Consider the following 9,153-nt stretch of genomic DNA (forward strand, 5'->3'; position numbering starts at 1 on the left):
CTCATGAGAGTTCTGTGGGGCTGGGTTGGGGCTGCCTGGGGAGGACGGGGCAGGCGCGGCTGCGGCTCACTCCCTGGGGCCGTCCTGTGCTGCGGGGCCCGGCACCGGGGAGGCCCCCTCAGGACACGGGCTTCAGTTTTACTCTTTTGCACGTGAATGTCCAGTTTTCCCCACACCATTGATTGAAGGGACTGTCTCTTCCCCGTTGAGTATTCTTGGCTCCCTTGTTAAATATTAGTCGACCAGATACGTGTGAATTTATTTCTGGGCTTGAATTCTGTTCCGTTGGTCTGTGTGTCTGTTTTTGTGCTAGCACCATACTGTTTTGATCACCGCAGCTTTGCAATTTGGTTTGAAACCAGGAAGTGTGATGCCTCCAGCTTTGTTCTTTCTCAAGATTGCTTTGCTTACTCAGGATTTTCTGTGGTTCCATATGAATTTCAGAATTGTTTGCTCTATTCCTGTGAAAAATGCCATTGGAATTTTGACAGGGATTGCCTTGAACCTATAGATAGATGGCTTTGGGTCGTATGAACATTTTGACAATATTGGCATTCCGGTCCGTGAACATGAGATGTCTTTCCATTTATTTGCATCATCTTCAATTTCTTTCATCAGTGTCTTATAGTGTTCAGGGTATAGATCCTTCACTTCCATGGCTAAAGTTATTCCTACATATTTTATTGTTTTTGATGCTATTATAAAAGGGATGGTTTTCTTTATTTCTTTTTCAGAAACTCATTGTCAGTGTATAGAAGTGCAACCGATTTTGGTACATTGATTTTGTATCCTGAAACTTTTCTGAATTGCTTTATTAGTTCTAACAGGTTTTTGATGAATTCTTTAGGATTTTCTGTATACGTGATCATGTCACCAGTGAACACTTTTCCTTCTTCTTTTCGATTTGGATGCCTTTTCTTTCTTTTTCTTGCCTGATTGCTCTGGCTAGGAGTTCCCGTACTATGACAAATAGGACTGGCGAGAGTGGGCATCCTTGTCTTGTTCTTGATCTTAGTGGGAAGGCTTTCAACCCATCACCATTGAGTGTGACGTTAGCTGTGGGCTTGTCATATGGCCTTTATTATGTTGAGGTATGTTCCTTTTATACCCACTTTGTTGAGAGTTTTTATCATGAAAGGATGTTGAATTTTTTCAAATGCATTTTCTGTGTCTATTGAAATGATCATATGATTTTTATGTTTCATTCTATTAATGCATTGTATCTTACACCACTCATAAAAATTAACTCAAAATGGATTAAAGACTTAAATGTAAGACCTGAAACTGTAAAACTCCTAGAAGAAAACATAGAGAAAAGCTCCTTGACATTGGCCTTGGCAAATATTTTTTGGAAATGACACCAAAAGCACAAGTAATCAAAAGCAAAAATAAATAAGTGGGACTGCATCAAACTAAAGCGCTTCTGCACAGCAAAAGAAACAATCAACAAAATAAAAAGGCAACTTATGGAATGAGAAAAAATATTTGCAAAACATCTGTCTGATAACAGGTTAATTTCCAAAATATATAAGGAACTCATACAACTCAATAGCAAAAAACAAAAATCTGGTTAAAAAGTGGGCAAAGGACATGAATAGACATTTTTCCCAAAGAAGATATACAGATGGCCAACAAGTACATGAAAAGGTGCTCAACATCACTAGTCATCAGGGATGCAAATCAAAACCACAAGGAGATATCATCACCTCACACCTGTTAGGATGGTCATCATCAGGGGCTGGCCCCATGGCCGAGTGGTTGAGTTCATACACTCTGCTTCGGTGGCCCAGGGTTTCACCAGTTTGGATCCTGGGTGCAGACATGGCACTGCTCATCAAGCCATGCTGAGGCGGCATCCCACATGCCACAACTAGAAGGACCCACAACTAAAATATACAACTATGTACCAGGGGGCTTTGAGAAGAAAAAGGAAAAATAAAATCTTAAAAAAAAAAAGTCTCCAGCCTTTAAAAAAAAAAAAAAAGAATGGTCATCATCAGAAAGACAAGAGATGACAAGTGTGGTGAGGACGTGGAGAAAAGGGAACCCTTGTGTACTGTGGTGGGAATGTAAATTGGTGCAGCCACTATGGAAAACAGTAAGGAGGTTTCTCAAAAAATTAAACATAGAAATGCCATATGATCCAGCAATCCCATTTCTGGGTATTTATCCAAAGGAAATGAAATCACCCTCTCAAAGAGCTGTCTGCATCCCCACGGTCATTGCAGCATCACTCACAAAAGCCAAGACACGGAAACAGCCTAAGTGCCCATCACAGATGAATGGATCAGGAAAATGTGATGTATATAATGGGATATTATTCAGCCATAAAAAAGGAAGTCCTGCCATTTGCAACAACATGGACAGACCTTGAGGGCATTATGCTGAGTGAAACAAATCAGACAGAGAAAGACAAATACTATATGATATCACCTGTATGTGGAATCTAAAAATGCTGAACCACAGAAACAGAGGAGGGTGGTGGTTGCCAGGGGATGGGGGTGGTGGCAAATGAGGTGCTGGTCAAAGGGTGCGAACTTCCAGCTATAAGATGAGTAAGTTCGGGGGATCTAATGCACAGCATGGCGACCACAGGTAACGATACTGAAGGTATACTTGGAAGTTGCTAAGAGAGTAGATCTTAAATGTTCTCACCACAACAACGAAAGGGTAATTATGTGAAGTGAAGGATGTGTTAACTAACATTATTTTGGTAAACATTTCACAGTACATACGTGTATCAAATCATTGTATTGTACACCTTAAACTCACACAATGTTGTATGTCAGTTATATCAATAAAACTGGAAAAAAAAAGAAAGACACGGGGTGGAGGAAAGAGGAAAGACAAGAGGAACAGGAAGAGGGTTTCCTTTTCCTTCCTGGACTCCTTTTTTAGCCCCTCAAGTGGAATTTTGAGATAAGCAACATGAGTTTTGGAGTCCTTTGCCTCCTGTCCGTGCTCCTCTTTCTTTCTGGGGCTCCTTTCCTCTGTCCCAGAGGCTGAACCTTATCCCACCCCCAGCCTGTCATACTCCCTAAGCGCCCTCTGCTCCACAAAATGACCCGCACCCATCCCCCATCACATGCCCATCACACCCTCAGCTCCCATGTACAGCTGAGGGCAGCTCAGGGTTTGAAGTAAAGAAGCTGAGTGGACTAATGATTTCCTTCTCGGGTACCTTGACCCTCTGGGAAGTGTTTGCACTTAAAAGACCTGTTGGGACCCATACACGCGAGTTGCTAACTGGTGGAATGTCGAGCAGATGAAGAAAGTGAAATTTGGCACCAGGCTGAGGGAGGAAGATCGTTTCTGGCACCCAGGGGAGAATGTTCTGCTCTTCACAGTATCTTCTGTTCCTCTACTTCAGATCCTCAGACTCTCTAAATATTCTGGTCTTTGCCCACATGCGTGGGGGCAGCAGGGTCTCTGGTGGGTGGGAGAGGAAGGGCAGAGGCTGTTTCTGGGTGCGGTTTGCCTGTTAATGCGTTGGATGCTCCCTTGACAGACGCTGGTCTTGGGATGGAGGAAGGAGGGCTGGAACAAGGGTTGGGGAGGTCAGGAGAGCCTCACGATGGGCGGCCTGGAAAGTGACTTGGGATGGTGAGAAGTTTGGAGCCCAGGTGTGGTGGGTCACAGCTGCTTTTAAGAGCCACCGATTTGCCAGGGATCCTGGCTGGTCGATGGGATAAGAGAACCTGGGGTCAAAGCTCTGAGGGAGCTTGTCCAGAAATGCAGAGCTGGGTGAGGAATACCAGTGGAAACGCTGCTATGTGGAGGGTGGGGAAGAGAGTTAAGATACTCACACCGATAATAACAACGCCGAGGGGACTAACACGAGGAGGTGGGAAGTCTGGGCCCTTGGTAGGGAGACGCGACCAGACTGAGTTGAAACCCTTGTGCAGCAGCTGAAGGGGCCACAGCACATGCTGTCTGGTTATTGACACTGTCTCCTTGCTTTTGCTCATATGTCTCTGTTCATATGACCTTCTACACGTCTTTGTTCATTATCATTATCTTTGTGCACATGTGATGCGTGTGGATGTTTCCTTACCATAGTTTCTGAAAAAAGGAATTAGTACATCAAAGAACATATGCATACAAACTTTGGAAAGACTCTGGAACCATTTTTTAATGAAAAGTCCCATCTGATGAGAGTGGGGAGAAACAGCATTGTCCCATCTATGTCACCAGTGGGACTGAAAGATGTGGCACCTCTTCTGGAGAGGAATCTAGCAATGTTCTTGAAAATTTTGCTTTCTCGGTGCCCATCTAGCATAGCCATTTGGAGGTTTTTCTAAGGAAATAATCAGACAAAAAGGGAAAGAGTAGACTCCAGGCAGCAGTGAATATAGTAGTGAAAAATTGGGGGAAAATCCCAAAGTGGTATTCGGGATTGAGTAAGTAAAATATGGCAGGCACATCCACACAGTAGAACTCATTACAAATTACACTGTAGGCGCATTTGTGAACACAGACACTCTTCGTAGCGCACGCTACAGAAGCAGGTTACAGACGCCAACGTGGAAGCTCCACGGATGCTGCGGGTTTGCTCCCCGTGCTCGGCTCTGGGCTCCCATTTACCTTCTGAGCCGAGGTCGGTCGAGGGTTCTGCTGGTTCCTTGTGCTTCTCTATGGGCTGTGTCAGCCTCTGCCGGTGAGGAATGACGGCTGGGTGGGGTGTCTGTCTCCTCAGTCTCCTTGGCCCCCTTTCCTGCCGCCACTCTGAGGGTTTTTGGGGAAATGGGGCCGCCTCTCCCTAGGAGTTCGCAGCACCAATATGGACTCTCCGCTGTTACATCCGTGTGGACTTTTGGGACCTGGGGTGGGGTGGGCTGGGTCTTCAGGCTCAGAACAGCATCTTGGACAAGGTGTCTGGGCTCGACTCCTGGGAGGCTGTGCACCGTGACACTTGCACTGTTTTCTCCTTGCTAGAGTTGAAGGGCACTTGACGGTCAGAATTTTATCCCTATGTTCTTATCTCTTTAGTAACTTTTCTGACCATAGAATTGGAATCAAGTCTACCCTCCCCCATCCTTTTTTTGCTTCTGAGAATGTCTTGAAATTTTTCTCTGAACTCTAAGGAAACTGACAGCATCTAGTGCCTCGTGTCTCAGGGTCGGAGAATCTCTCAGACTCTCTGAGCCTCGGGTGGTGCTGGTTCTGGACCAGCAGGAGGGTGGTGGAGACGTAAGACTGATGCCTGAACAAAGAGCAGGAGGGTGTAGTGGCTGTGGGTGGACCCCACTTGCATTCCTTTCCACTGCGGGGAGGGTGGGCTGTGACAAGGCAAATGTCGGCCAGCTCGACTCACTGACCTTTGGGCGTCTCATCTTCCTCTGGTCGACAGCTTAGTGATGAGATAAAGGTGGATCAGCCATGGGGCGGTTTCATCCTGGCCTGGATCACAACCTTGGACCCTCCTCACAGTGAACAAAGCACATGGCAGACTGACAGGAAGCAGGAGTTCCTTTGTTATAGAAAAATGTTTATTGCAAAGACTAGTGGTTAATATATTTGATTGAATTAAAAGTGATAGTAATAGCGTTAATACCCGTTCCTATTTGTTGCAACCTAGTATCCACCAGCTCCTAGAGCTTACATCCGTGTGTTGTGTACTATACATCATGTGTTACAGGTGACATGCTATGTGTGTTATACTTTATATTATTGCACCTCACATGTTATACATTATGGTCAGGAGGAGGCCAGCAATGGTGTTCCTAGTGCCTGAGCCTTCCTTCACTGCCAGCCCAAGCCCAAATGTTGACTGTTTTTTTTCTTTTCCTTCTGGCAATGGGTAAGCAGGACTCTAGCGGTCAAGTTTCTGATGATCCTTCAGGGTTTTGTGTCTTTAGGAGGAGAGTCAAGAGAGTGGCCTTGCCCTGGTTGGGGGAGACCCTCTGGGCCAGAGCCAAGGCCACGGAGCAGGCAGGAGTCGTGTGTGAGCAGGCAGCGGGTGGGGACAGCACTGCTGGGAGCCGGCTTTGCTGAGACCTGCCCGGTGCGGCCAGGTGGTCGGTGGCCAGTTGACAAGAGCGAGGGGTGGTCCCAGGAGCAGCAGCCCGAGCTGGGGGAGCCTGCTCCTCCTTGCGGGAGCTGGAAGTTGGGGGACGTTTTAAGGACCCATTTTAGTGACTGAGATTCTCTCTCTCAGTGGAGAGACGCACAGATTCCTCAGGGCTCCATGAGATGCTGGATGGCAGAATTAGGATCCAGAAACATCTGGATGGGCTTGAATGCAGCTGCGTCGCTGCCAGAACAGGGGCCCTGGCCAAGCAGCCAGCCTCCCGGGAGAGCAGTCCTTGAGGACAGACAGGGAGCCTGGGGAAGGATCCTACAAGACAGGAGAGGAAAGCTTCCAGCAGGAAGACCTGCGACTCAAAGCCTGGCCCACGGCTGTTTTGGGGGCACCGCACCTGGGCTTGCTCTTGGTTGCCAGCAAACGCTCGTTTCTCAGCCTCCTCGCCCTCTACCCAAATCCCTGCCCTCTTTGTTCTCCACATCACCCGGGGACTCCTTTCCACCCAGATGGGCCCTGGGTCCTCCTCGGCCTCCTCCTCGGCCTGTCACCAGCATCAAAGGCGATGCTCTAGGCGCCTTCGTTCCCAGAATCCTCTGCCATCCTTCGCTCCGCCGCCAGAGGAGCCTCCAACACGGAAGCCTGGGCGTTCGTCCCCTGTCCCCCACCGCGGCCCTAAGGGCCCCAACCACAGCCCCAGCCACCGCGGGCTAAACACCGGCCCCGCCGGTGACCCTGCGCCCAGCCTGTCGCTCCCGCCGCTCACCCGCCGACACGCACCACAGTCCAGCTGCTCCGTGATTTCTGTTCACACGTATCAACCAGAAAGAGGAAAAACAGCTGTTTTCCGGGGATGCCAATTAGCGAGCGGCGTGTTCATCGTCAGCCGTGGGAGGACTGTCAGCGACAGCGCGCGCGCCCCCGGGCGGAAGGAACAGCGTCCACTGTGTCCGTCCGGCCCCGCAGGCTGCGTGTCCTCTACGCGAGCTGTGCTGAGGCCCTACTGGGTGTGGGGTCCCGAGTCCAGAGCCGAGGGGTGCCAGGCCGGGTGCCCGTCTTCCTGGGAAGGCCCCCGCGCACCTCCTCGGACACCGCGCACGGGCCTGCTGACCGCGTGGACCCGTCGCCCTTGCAAGCCTTCCACACGGGGTTCCAGCCCGGACACCAGCTGGCGTCTCCTGGCCCTGGGGGTCTGCAGGGAGTGGCTCACACCCCTGTTCCAGGCAGACCCTCGAGGAAGGATGCGTGGAATCTCAACTCTCTCCAGATGGCTGAGCTCCCCGGCGGCCTCCACTCCCGCAGACCCCTCCGGATCCAGCCTCCCGCGTCCGCCGGGTCGCTGCTCCCTGCGCTGTGTCCACGGCCCTTCCTCATCTCCACCAGCCCCCACAGAGCAGACTCCACCTCTATCCCTCCCGGGAAGCCGGCGCTTTGGCGGAACTTCTGCGTGCAGGTCGGGGCCATCAAGGAGCTCCCGCCGTGGGGCTGAGCGCCGCGCCTCCCGACTTCCTGTTATCACAGGCCTTCGGGCCAAACTCCTGGGGGGCTTCCCGCTGGCCCCGCACCCCGCGGGGCCCTCAGCTCTGCATTTTGCCGATTCTCCTCTCTCCTCTCTCCCCATCTTCTCTTTCCAAACTCGGCTCCGGGCGTCGCCGGAAGGTGCGCAGCGGAACCGAAGGGTCTTAGCAGGATAGGGTGCCGCTGCCTTAGAAGGTCAGTGTGGTTATCGACCCGGAAGGAGCCTCCTTCCTTTACAAAATCAAGTTTAATGAGGCAGAAATGCCCCACCTGGGTGTCGATGGGGAGCAGCAGCTGCACCGGCCGCCTTGGGCGTCTCCCCACAACTTCGGAGGGCAGGAGGGTGCCCCGTCTCCCGCCTCTGGGCTCCTCAGCTGGCTGCCGAGGTGCCCGCCCTCAGGTCTGCCCTCCATGTTCACAGAAGCACCTTCTTTTTAAGTTAACAGACTCCATTTTTGAGAACAGAACAGTGTTGGATTTTCCACTTCTGAGCGGTAGTATGGAGAGTTCCTGTACTGCCTCCTCTCGCCCCACAACGTTTCTCCTGTTGTTATCATCTTAGTACCAGGACGGCACATTGCTAGAACTAAGGGAAAAGCGTGGGTACAGTGGTACTGACTGAAGTCCAGTCTATTCAGATCCTCAGTTTCCCCTAATGTCCTTTTTCTGTCCAGGACCCCATGTGACATTTAGTTGTTGTGCCCCTTAGGCCCCCTTGCTGTCACGGTTTCTCAGACTGGGCCTGGTTTTGGTGAGACCTTGACGTTTTGAGGAGTTCCGGCTGTGTGCTTTGTAGGACGCTCTCTCCTGGGATCTCTCTGCTGTGTTCCTGGTGAGTGGACAGGGGCTCTGGGTTCTGAGAGGAGAAAGGGGCCGAGCGCCATGGCCATCCTCTCCCGTCACCATTGACGGTGTGTGCTCTGGCCGTGACCTGCGACGGCTGGTGTCGCCTGGGAGGCAGGGCCCTGCCTTCTCCGTGGCAGAGTCGCTCTTTTCTGCCCCTCTTTCCATTCCGTGCTCCCCTGAAGGAGCCACTGTGCGCAGCCCACACTCATGGGGAGGGGGCCTCACACCACCTCCTTGGGTGCAGAATCCACAAGAATCATCTGGAATTCTTCCATGGGGGAGATTTGTCTCCTCCCTCTCATTTATTAACTTAGTCCTTTGTACTAGTCTGGACTCACGGATATTCATTTTATGCTCTGGGCTATAATTGTATTTGTTTTGTTGCTCAAATTGTCCCAGTTTTGGCAGTAGGGGGCTCTTCCCATTGGTTTTGTGGCCCTTTGACACACCCCATCTGTGTGTGTGTGCATGTATGTGCACGTGCGTGCATGTGTCTGCGAGTGCGTGTCTGTGTGTGCATGCATGTGTGACACACATGTGCGTTTAATCACTTTCCCACTTTGTGGCGCTACGAGGCGCTCTCTTCTCTTCATCCCCGCTCTTGGCTCTTGGCTCTTCTTGGTCTTCTTCTCAACTCTTTGTTTTCACGAAGTGAAGTAAACGCCTTGACTGCCGAGGCCGAGTGTGCAGCCCCTTCCTGGTGACCCAGAGGCGCCATGTTCTCTCGGCTGCACAGGCAGGTGTCATCCGGCCACCGCAGGCGCCTT

This window comes from Equus przewalskii, chromosome 1, assembly GCF_037783145.1.
Source record: "Equus przewalskii isolate Varuska chromosome 1, EquPr2, whole genome shotgun sequence".
Lineage (NCBI taxonomy): Eukaryota > Metazoa > Chordata > Mammalia > Perissodactyla > Equidae > Equus > Equus przewalskii.